General features: G+C 36.3%; 6 non-coding genes across 6 annotated transcripts; 2 read left to right on the plus strand and 4 right to left on the minus strand.

Moving 5' to 3' along the window:
• Nucleotides 1-549: 549 nt before the first annotated feature.
• Nucleotides 550-637, minus strand: TRNAS-GCU (transfer RNA serine (anticodon GCU)). The gene has a single exon. It is a non-coding gene; the product is annotated as a tRNA-Ser (tRNA).
• Nucleotides 638-4,264: 3,627 nt separating this feature from the next.
• Nucleotides 4,265-4,352, minus strand: TRNAS-UGA (transfer RNA serine (anticodon UGA)). The gene has a single exon. It is a non-coding gene; the product is annotated as a tRNA-Ser (tRNA).
• An 824-nt stretch (nucleotides 4,353-5,176) lies between these two features.
• TRNAG-GCC (transfer RNA glycine (anticodon GCC)) lies at nucleotides 5,177-5,247 on the plus strand. Its single transcript has one exon. It is a non-coding gene; the product is annotated as a tRNA-Gly (tRNA).
• A 452-nt stretch (nucleotides 5,248-5,699) lies between these two features.
• Nucleotides 5,700-5,773, minus strand: TRNAM-CAU (transfer RNA methionine (anticodon CAU)). The gene has a single exon. It is a non-coding gene; the product is annotated as a tRNA-Met (tRNA).
• Nucleotides 5,774-7,731: 1,958 nt separating this feature from the next.
• Nucleotides 7,732-7,803, plus strand: TRNAT-GGU (transfer RNA threonine (anticodon GGU)). Its single transcript has one exon. It is a non-coding gene; the product is annotated as a tRNA-Thr (tRNA).
• Nucleotides 7,804-11,423: 3,620 nt separating this feature from the next.
• TRNAC-GCA (transfer RNA cysteine (anticodon GCA)) lies at nucleotides 11,424-11,494 on the minus strand. The gene has a single exon. It is a non-coding gene; the product is annotated as a tRNA-Cys (tRNA).

The raw sequence follows: 11,494 nt of genomic DNA on the forward strand, positions 1-11,494 counted from the left end.
AAGTTTTATATTTTTATATTATGAACCTTCGATTCTAAAATTTAAATTCTTCTACATTGAATGGGTAGCTACAGCAATAAATTTGGATCAGCCTTTCTACTCCCCTGCACCTAGGTTGAGCAGGTACCTAAAGGTACCTACACAATACCTAACCACCTAACCCTATTTTTGCTATTGATAAGAGTGCTTATTATAAAAGAATTCTTGCAATTTTTTTCAAGAATTCTTTTTTGCATTTTTAGGTATAAAAAAAAACCATCCTAGTGGATCCGTGTGGTAAGGAAAAACTGGTAATCTATTCCTTAAAAAAAAATCTTGGAGATTATGTAATGCTTACTCTCAAACTTTTTGTTTATACAGTAGTGATATTCTTTGTTTCACTCTTTATCTTTGGATTCTTATCTAATGACCCAGGACGGAATCCTGGACGCGAGGAGTAAAAATTCAGTTTTTTTTTTTCTTATTGGATTTGTTTCGTACATTTATCTATGAGAAAATCCGGGGGTCAGAATTCTTTCCAATTCGAAAGTCCCAAATGATCCAAGGGAGCGGAAAGAGAGGGATTCGAACCCTCGGTACAAAAAAATTGTACAACGGATTAGCAATCCGCCGCTTTAGTCCACTCAGCCATCTCTCCACGTTCCAAAGCGAAAGGTTTCCGTGATATGATATAGGCAAGAAATAAGAAATAACGGTTGCAAAAAACCCCTTTTTTTTCTTTCAAAAGTCTATAAAAATTATATTGCCAATTCCATTTTAATTATATTCTTTTTTCTTAATGTTAATAAAAAAAGAAGAAAATTCTTGTTTTTTCTTTCTAAAAATCGATATTGGCCGAGAGACAATCAAATAGATTTTCTCTTTAGCGGGCATTTCCATATAGGACTTGTTATAATTATAATAAAACAAGCAGGTTATATAAAAAAAACGCTTTTTTTGTCGATTATTTATCAAGAAAGCAAAAAGGGTTCTTATCAAATCCACCATAAAATTGGAAAGAAGCATAAAGTAAGTAGACCTGACTCCTTTAATGATGCCTCTATCCGCTATTCTGATATATAAATTCGATGTAGATGAAATTGTATAAGCGAATTTTTTTTATTTCCTTAGACTTAGACCGCGCAAGACAAGAATTTTTCGCTATTTACGATTTCATATTCTTGTTACTAGATGTTCTATAGGAATAAGAAGAAATCGCAACTCCTTTGCGCTACACATAAAATTGGATTTCGAAGGTCCATTTTTTTTTTTCAGAATCCTCTATTATTTTAGTTCTTCCACCCATGCAATAGAGAGGGAATGGGAAAAGAAGGGTTACTTTTATTTGCATTTTTCCCTTAAAAGATAGACTTTGAAATAGGAGTCTTGGAATAATGCTGAATTCAAAGGTTTATTTCTTTCTATAGTATAAGAAAAACAATTTATTTCTATTTCTATAGTATAAGAAAAACAAATAAATAGTATAAGAAAAACAAATCGAATCAAATTCATGGATTTACCACGACCTCGGTTGTGACTGTGACTCCATAGATAAAAATGGGAAATTTCTCTCTTCGAGACCATTGAAAAAGGGCATTGAACGAGAAAGAAATCGTCCACAGATAATAAAACTATCATATGCCTTGGAAAGTGATATGAGGTGCTCGGAAATGGTTGAAGTAATTGAATAGGAGGATCACTATGACTATAGCCCTTGGTAGAATTCCTAAAGAAGAAAATGATCTATTTGATACTATGGATGACTGGTTACGAAGGGACCGTTTCGTTTTTGTAGGATGGTCTGGCCTATTGCTCTTTCCTTGTGCTTATTTCGCTTTAGGGGGTTGGTTTACAGGGACAACTTTTGTAACTTCTTGGTATACCCATGGATTGGCTAGTTCCTATTTGGAAGGTTGTAATTTCTTAACCGCAGCAGTTTCTACCCCTGCCAATAGTTTAGCACACTCTTTGTTGCTACTATGGGGGCCCGAAGCACAAGGAGATTTTACTCGTTGGTGTCAATTAGGCGGTCTATGGACTTTTGTAGCTCTCCACGGGGCTTTTGCACTAATAGGTTTCATGTTACGCCAATTTGAACTTGCTCGGTCTGTTCAATTGCGGCCTTATAATGCAATCTCATTCTCTGGTCCAATTGCTGTTTTTGTTTCTGTATTCCTTATTTATCCACTGGGGCAATCTGGTTGGTTCTTTGCGCCGAGTTTTGGCGTAGCAGCGATATTTCGATTCATCCTTTTCTTCCAAGGATTTCATAATTGGACGTTGAACCCATTTCATATGATGGGAGTTGCCGGAGTATTAGGTGCGGCTCTGCTATGCGCTATTCATGGAGCGACCGTAGAAAACACTCTATTTGAGGACGGTGATGGTGCAAATACCTTCCGTGCTTTTAACCCAACTCAAGCTGAAGAAACTTATTCAATGGTCACTGCTAACCGCTTTTGGTCCCAAATCTTTGGTGTTGCTTTTTCCAATAAACGTTGGTTACATTTCTTTATGCTATTTGTACCCGTCACCGGTTTATGGATGAGTGCTATTGGCGTAGTTGGCTTGGCTCTGAACTTACGTGCCTATGACTTTGTTTCCCAGGAAATCCGTGCAGCGGAAGATCCTGAATTTGAGACTTTCTACACCAAAAATATTCTTTTAAACGAGGGTATTCGTGCGTGGATGGCAGCTCAGGATCAGCCTCATGAAAATCTTATATTCCCTGAGGAGGTTCTACCACGTGGAAACGCTCTTTAATGGAACTTTCGTTTTAGCTGGTCGTGACCAAGAAACCACCGGCTTTGCTTGGTGGGCTGGGAATGCCAGACTTATCAATTTGTCCGGTAAACTGCTTGGAGCTCATGTAGCTCATGCCGGATTAATCGTATTCTGGGCCGGAGCAATGAACCTATTTGAAGTGGCCCATTTCGTACCAGAAAAGCCCATGTATGAACAAGGGTTGATTTTACTTCCACACTTAGCTACTCTAGGTTGGGGAGTAGGGCCAGGGGGGGAAGTTCTAGATACTTTTCCGTACTTTGTATCTGGCGTACTTCACCTAATTTCCTCCGCAGTCTTAGGCTTCGGTGGCATTTATCACGCGCTTCTGGGACCCGAGACTCTTGAGGAATCTTTTCCATTCTTTGGTTATGTCTGGAAAGATAGAAATAAAATGACTACAATTTTGGGTATTCACTTAATTTTGTTAGGTCTAGGTGCTTTTCTTCTAGTACTCAAGGCTCTTTATTTTGGCGGTGTATATGATACCTGGGCCCCTGGGGGGGGAGATGTAAGAAAAATTACCAATTTGACCCTTAGTCCCAGTGTTATATTTGGTTATTTACTAAAATCTCCTTTTGGTGGAGAAGGGTGGATTGTTAGTGTAGATGATTTAGAAGATATAATTGGTGGGCATGTATGGTTGGGTTTTATTTGTGTATTTGGCGGAATTTGGCATATTTTAACCAAACCCTTCGCATGGGCTCGCCGTGCATTTGTATGGTCTGGAGAAGCTTACTTGTCTTATAGTTTAGCTGCTTTATCTGTCTTTGGTTTTATCGCTTGTTGTTTTGTATGGTTCAATAATACAGCTTATCCGAGTGAGTTTTATGGACCCACCGGGCCAGAAGCTTCTCAAGCTCAAGCATTTACTTTTCTAGTTAGAGACCAGCGTCTTGGAGCTAATGTGGGATCCGCTCAAGGACCCACAGGTTTAGGTAAATATCTAATGCGTTCCCCAACTGGGGAGGTTATCTTTGGAGGGGAAACTATGCGTTTTTGGGACCTTCGTGCTCCATGGTTAGAACCTCTAAGGGGCCCCAACGGTTTGGACTTGAGTAGGTTGAAAAAAGACATACAACCTTGGCAAGAACGACGCTCAGCAGAATATATGACCCACGCTCCTTTAGGCTCTTTAAATTCCGTGGGTGGCGTAGCTACCGAGATCAATGCAGTTAATTATGTCTCTCCTAGAAGTTGGTTATCAACTTCTCATTTTGTTCTAGGATTCTTCTTTTTTGTGGGCCATTTATGGCATGCAGGAAGAGCCCGAGCTGCTGCAGCAGGTTTTGAAAAGGGAATCGATCGTGATTTGGAACCTGTTCTTTACATGAACCCTCTTAACTAAGATTTTCTTATTTATACCTGTTCTACTTTTTTTCTGTTCTGGCTCGGTTATTCCATCTAGCCGAGCCATTCATTCCTTTTTATGAAAGAAAGATAAGGGACAGAAAAAAAAAATAAATAAAAATGAAAGAAACAAACGTATTCAATAAGCAAAAGGAGAGAGAGGGATTCGAACCCTCGATAGTTCCTAGAACTATACCGGTTTTCAAGACCGGAGCTATCAACCACTCAGCCATCTCTCCACAGCCTAATCCTTATTTTACTCCTACAAATAGAACATAGCCATATAAAAAATAAAAAGATTTATTAGCCTCTAGAAAGATATCAGATACAAGTTCCTTTTCGATATATCTCTGTATACTGTATACACGGATACAGGATCCGCTATACCCGCTTGTGAAATAAAGAGTAAATAATCTCTTCTCACCCCCATATCCAAATAAAAAAGCGGTTTAAGTAATAAATTTGAATTAAAGAGAAGAATCAATGGATTCATGATTAAACCCCTCCTACTTCTTGTATTTTTTTACAATTTTGGTTTAAGTGAGGGATCAAATATGTAGTCAACTTTATTTGATGGTAGCTTGGAGGATTAGAAATATGACTATTGCTTTCCAATTAGCTGTTTTTGCATTAATTGCGACTTCCTCAGTCTTAGTAATTAGTGTACCCCTTGTATTTGCTTCTCCTGATGGTTGGTCAAATAATAAAAATGTTGTATTTTCCGGTACATCATTATGGATTGGACTAGTCTTTCTCGTAGCTATTCTGAATTCTCTCATTTCTTAAATGAAATTTGGTTAATATTTATTAACCCCATAAAAAAGAAATAATAAAGGCCATTTCTTCTAAAAAATTAGAATAGTGAGACGTATTAAAACGCAATTTGCGTTCCGAATTGCTAGCTCTTCTCTGTCAGTATTATGAAATTCCATTCCCATTAGAATATTCATTGACAGATAATAAAAAAAGGAAAACTCTAATATAATAGAAAATGAAATGAAACGGTCGACCCAGACATAGAAGGTCGACCCAGGCGGATATACGCTATAAAATATATACCGTAGCGAGCGTAGTTCAATGGTAAAATATCTCCTTGCCAAGGAGAAGATACGGGTTCGATTCCCGCCGCTCGCCCGCTTAATTTATCAAAGTACTATGATAAAAAGTTTAGTCTAGTTAACTGTTTAACTACTTATATTAAATTAAGTATTAATTAGGTGTTAGTCTAGTGCCGTATCCCTTACTATCTTACCCTTCCTTTGCATCCCACTCAAAAAAAGAGGGCGCTCCAGAGGCAGAAATAGAACTCGCCAACAGAGCTCCAAAAATTGGGTATTAACTGAGACAAACAACGGGCAAACTTTTTTTAAAGGGAAGGGAGAGGTAGACTGTCCCTTTCGTTTCATTTTTATTTTCTGCAGGGTAGGGAGAGGCCTTGCGCCTTCTTTTTTTGAAGGCAAGTGACTTCGCAAACTGCTCAATTTTGCCCTCTAGGGCCGGGAACTAATGAATAAAAAAGGGTTGGATACGCCCCTCTACCATACATATCTAGAGAAATAGAATAGTCCTTTTATACAGACTGCTAAGTGCGGAGACGGGAATCGAACCCGTGACCTCAAGGTTATGAGCCTCGTGAGCTACCAAACTGCTCTACTCCGCTCTGGAGTACCAGAAACTGGTGGACAAAAAAGGCTTGAATACAAGCCTCTAACATGTCTAGACAAATAGAATACTCCTTTTATACAGAATGGAGCGGGTAGCGGGAATCGAACCCGCATCGTTAGCTTGGAAGGCTAGGGGTTATAGTCGACGTTGGTTGATTATTTTTAACGTCTCTAATTCAAAACCGAACATGAAATTTTGATTTCATTCGGCTCCTTTATGGATATTCTCACCACTTAACATCTATGTCAGCTTTTCTATTTGAATGGAACCAAAGCTCTCCGCTTTCTAGATGATCCTTATAGAGTAGGAGATAGAAATTCTATCTAAATTCATCTAATCTACTTACTTCGTTCCCTAATTTCATTCAAGAGATCCTGAGGAAAAGAATTGGGTTTCCACCGAGCTGAAACAATATGCGGATGGTTCTAGTAAACCAAAACTATCGTTTTTTAGCTATTTGGCTTCCTTATTCCTTATTTTAAGAAGATTTAGTTACGATTGGAAATCAACTTTTTTGTATCTTCATCCATAGATCCTTTACTCATATTTTCAAAATTGGAATACTTAATCCAATGCAAAATTATGCTTCGCGACTCTGTACTCATAATCCTATTTTTATTTTGGATGCAATTTAAATTAGTCTTTGGATACAAATCGCCAGAATGTATATTCTTCCTCAATATGCTATTGAGAGGAAAAGGATTTAATCCTTTATAAGAACTAAAGTTTTCATCGGAATATAAAAATAAAAAACTTAAGGATGCCTTAAGTATATCATTTCAAATTCAGTTATTAATAGAACGAATCACACTTTTACCACTAAACTATACCCGCTACATTGTAGATTATGGTATAAATGGTACCCTTTGTCAAGGATAGCCATTTGACAAGAAGGCTAATTCCCCCTTATTGAATCAGATGGAGAAGGTTCATGACACTGAGCCGTTGGTACTTCTACTTCGATCGCTCGCCTTTACTTTAGGATTTAGATAGCCCCTCTGGTCTGTAAAAAAAATCTTTTCTTACCATGCTAATAGCGCCTGAACCAAATGTATTTATTTTGATTAGGATCCTATTCTACGGTTACGACTACAATAATAATTATTTACTTTGCAAGGACGTAAGTGTGTCAGACTGCTAAATTGTTTTATTATTCCTACAATATAAACTAGGGGATATAGGGGGTAACACTGTCCCTATAAATTCCTTTTTTCCTTTTCTTTTTTGTCCAGAATTGAACAAAAAAGAAATTATGGAAGATGTTTTCTTCCCCCATTAAGTCCGAGCCATAGAGTAAGAGTGAGATGAGTTTTCCAAATTCATCATAGACTTTCCCTATGGCTTGATAGAAGTAAGCAGCAAAGAGTCGTAACTTAAAGAAAAAAACGGACAGGGCCGACAGATTTACCTGATGTAAAGAAGATCCTAAAAGTCTCTGATTAGTCGACTCTCTCCATTTAACACTTTCCTCTCTCTCCTTTTTTCCACTGACTCAATTCTAGTTTATTAGATTCTTGTTTAAAAGAATGCAAAAAGTTCAATAGAACTAAGAACACATAAAAAATAGCATAGAGGATCAAGGCCATTACCAAAAGTTCCTCCCAAGGATCCTATATCCTATTGGGTATCTGTTCCCCGCCTTTTCCCGCTAGGATCGGAAATCTTATATTTTCCATATCCATATACCGTTGAATCCTTGGGGTTCCAGAATCCGCCTATTTTACTAGTCTTCGGAAACGGAAAACCCTGAACCAAGAAGAGTTGGATATGTTATGTAGGGTATGTTTTTTTTTATTAATTTTATTTTGAGCTCTCAAGATATCGATATATACATATACAATCTCTACATAATGTCTCTCTCTCTATCTCTATATATTATATATATAATATGTACATTATGCAGTAGACCCATAATGGGAAATCCAAGTGGCTAATTTTTGAATTAAATAAAAAGCCCTTTTAACTCAGTGGTAGAGTAATGCCATGGTAAGGCATAAGTCATCGGTTCAAATCCGATAAAGGGCTTTTTAAATTAGTGGTAGAGTAATCTCGTGCTAAGACGTAAGTCGTTGGTTCGAATCTGATAGAGTACTTTTCTACTAAATTGATTCACTTTTTTTCTTTGTTTTTGAAACTTTCTCTATATTTTTAGAGAATTTTATGACTTAGTGCGGGATGGATGCATTTTTGGTATGAACACTAAATGAAGCACGGAGAATTAATCTATAACGATCAACTAAAAAAAATCCTAGATGAAAACATAACAGAAAAGTTGGAAAAACTCTTTGCTTTGGATCTATTTATACTTTTCGAGTATATTGACAATTCCAAAAAACTGCTCATACTATGATTATAGTATAATCACGAGCGGTTGTATATGGCCCTATCGTCTAGTGATGCCCCTATCGTCTAGTGGTTCAGGACATCTCTCTTTCAAGGAGGCAGCGGGGATTCGACTTCCCCTGGGGGTAGGGAGTATTATGAAAGGAGGTTAATCATAGATTAGCAAAAACCCTAGAATAAATTCTTCCTGGGTCGATGCCCGAGTGGTTAATGGGGACGGACTGTAAATTCGTTGACAATGTCTACGCTGGTTCAAATCCAGCTCGGCCCAAACCAAAAATCTAGGGCTTCGTGAGTATGAACTAAATCCTTTTGTTTTTCTTCCATAAAATAAAATGTCTGATCTATAGAAATAAAAGATAAAGAAAAAAGGGAAATTTTTTTTTCTAATCCATATCTCTCTCATTCCTTTCTTACAAACAAAAGAGTTTTTCTTATTGAAGGCTGGATTATTATCCATTTTTAGTGATAAAAAATCACGACATACTAGTTATGTCACTCTCACTATACCCACGTATAATATAATATGTGGGTATGTAGTATATGATTCGTCTATTTCTTAGAGTACGAAAGACGAATCGAATCTTCTTATGGTTCTATTTAAGAATGGGTATGCCATACACCCCGCGGGGATTGTAGTTCAATTGGTCAGAGCACCGCCCTGTCAAGGCGGAAGCTGCGGGTTCGAGCCCCGTCAGTCCCGAACTAGGGTTCAATGAATGGAGAAATTGATATTTCCTTTTTCCATGAAAAAAAGGGGCAGGGAGCAAGATCAAATACCCACAGGGCACCCTTACTTCACTTTTTTATTTTGCATCTCTCATTAAAGAGGGAGGGAGGGCATATAGGAATTTTTTTTTCACTACTCCCAATCGATAAAGAAAGACACACATACGATATGTGGATTAGTAGAATTTAGGATATTATATTACTCTATCTTTCTTTATGATGATACCATCCTCATCTTAATTTCCTATTCCACTCTTATGGAATAGAGTACCGGTATTTTACCGGAATCCATACATAAATCGTATTCCCTTTTTATTTCAGACCTCTTTTCCCCATCTCACTTCTACTGCTTATTTGGATGTCTATGTGACCCATAGAAAGTGAAAGTTGGTCATATAATACATACATAATTGTATGTATAACTATAAGAAAAAGGAAGGGAAATTGTATAAGATTAAGAAAGTATAAGATTAAGAAAGCTCGTGGGTTAGAGATATAGAAAAGAAAAAGTAGAAAAGGATTAAAAAAGAGGGAATTCCTAATCCAATCAAAAAACCCATTTTGGTCTTAGTGTGGATAGAGGATCTTCCTATGTTATACTATATAACTCTCATCCGTGAAATATAACTCTCATCCATGAATTGATTTGATAGATCCGATATTCATAATATTGAATTGATTCAGTATTATCAGAATGCAAGCCCTACCCTTGAATTTACAAGATACCCCTTTTTCCTCTCCATGGGATTACATCCCGAGTTATTGTGAAAATAAAAAATAAAGAGGTTATGGAAGTCAATATTCTCGCATTTATTGCTACTGCACTGTTCATTCTAGTTCCTACTTCTTTTTTACTTATTATTTATGTAAAAACAGTCAGCCAAAATAATTAATTGGAATTCCAATTAATCATTGAAGAAATTAAAAAGGGATTAAATAAAAAAAATCCAAGTCTTAAATGAAAGGATCTGGTTGGAATCTTAAAGTGTGGTAGAAAGAACTACATATAGTTTTTTCTACGACACTTTAGATTCTTTCTATTATATTATCTTTGAATCTACATAGAATAGATTAGTAGATTGAAATAGTTAAGTAGTCTAATTCAATTTCTTTTTTCATTGCATCCACTTAATTTCAATCAGGTCAAAATAAAAAAATCTAAGACAATTCTTGACCAAAGAATCCATGGAAGGAAAGAAAAATAATATGAAGAATAGACTATAGTAAAAAGTAAAAGGAAATGGAAAATGTGTGATATGCCGTGAATAGTTCCGTGGAAGAAAGTCTAATTTTCTTATGTATAGAACTTTTTTTAACCATTCGTCATTTCTAGTAGAAATTCTGAATTGGTATAATGGCTCTTTCTTACATTACAACTTACAATACAAGAGTTTCTTACAGGAGTGAAACAAAACTAAAGAAAAAGATTAAAGAATAACGTTTGACAAAATGATTAATGCAAAATGATCCATTAAAGAAAAGAATTGATACAACAATTTGATTACTTAATCAATTAGTAGTATCCCTAGAGTCCACTCCTTCCCCATACTACTAGTGAAAGAGAAAATGTAAAGACTACCATTAAAGCAGCCCAAGCGAGACTTACTATATCCATCTAAATTATGTCTCCTATTTCTATGAAGGGATTATTCTACTATTGATCAATAATCATAGTGGAATCAAGGGTACAGAGTCAAAAAGGGATTCCGCCCTAAGGCCATGGATCAATCAGTTCAAGGAATTTACTCCTAACAAATTCTTATAGGAATTCTGGTAGAATTAGAGAGCATTAAAAATACGAGATACTATAGCCCTTTTTTCCTTAAAAAAGAAAGAGTACGGGAATGATGTCCTGAATAGAAGAAGCGGGAATAGGAAGATTTTTTATTCCTTTTGTTACTCTTTTTTTTTTTTTTAAGCAAAGGACGCCCGAATATACCATAAAATTATCGATAGATAAATATTTATTGGATACCTACCTTACCTAATGTTTATTTTTGACCTAAACCCTGCAGCCTTGCTTTGTATCATTCTATGAAAGAATGAAGAGATTTTATCCATAATACAACTCCTAAATTGATTTTTGATCGACCTATTTAATCTGATTCTCGTTAGAATTAAGTAGTCCTTACTTTAGTGTATGTAGGTAACATAAGATGTACGATAAAAAAATGTATAATAATTAGTAAGTCTTGATATTCTTTCGTGGAGTCCCTTCTTGAATCTTAGATTGAAAAAAAAAAAGAATGCCCCTTAGGGACCTTTCTTTGGATACCAAGATTTCTGACATCTTATCCTCGTATTTTAAAATTATCAAATCGAATCTCAATTAAGAACCAATTCAAATTCATATAATAAAAGAATAAGGAAACACTACCTCACCCCTATTGATAACCATTTTGGCCACTACCGTCAAAACAAACCCTAACCCTAGTTTGAGGATAGAACTATGGTATGGTTTCTCTAAACCCAGTATCGGCAGGCCCAGTTACTCTCTTGCCCGAACTTATGCGAAGTAAAAATTTATCGAATTCGATCAGCACTATAAAAAAAACCTAAGTATTTTATTGATCAGGCGGCACCCAGATTTGAACTGGGGATAAAGGATTTGCAGTCCCCTGCCTTACCGCTTGGCCATGCCGCC

The sequence above is a fragment of the Triticum urartu genome, unplaced genomic scaffold (assembly GCF_056163025.1).
Source record: "Triticum urartu cultivar PI428250 unplaced genomic scaffold, HENAU_Tu73 scaffold2, whole genome shotgun sequence".
Lineage (NCBI taxonomy): Eukaryota > Viridiplantae > Streptophyta > Magnoliopsida > Poales > Poaceae > Triticum > Triticum urartu.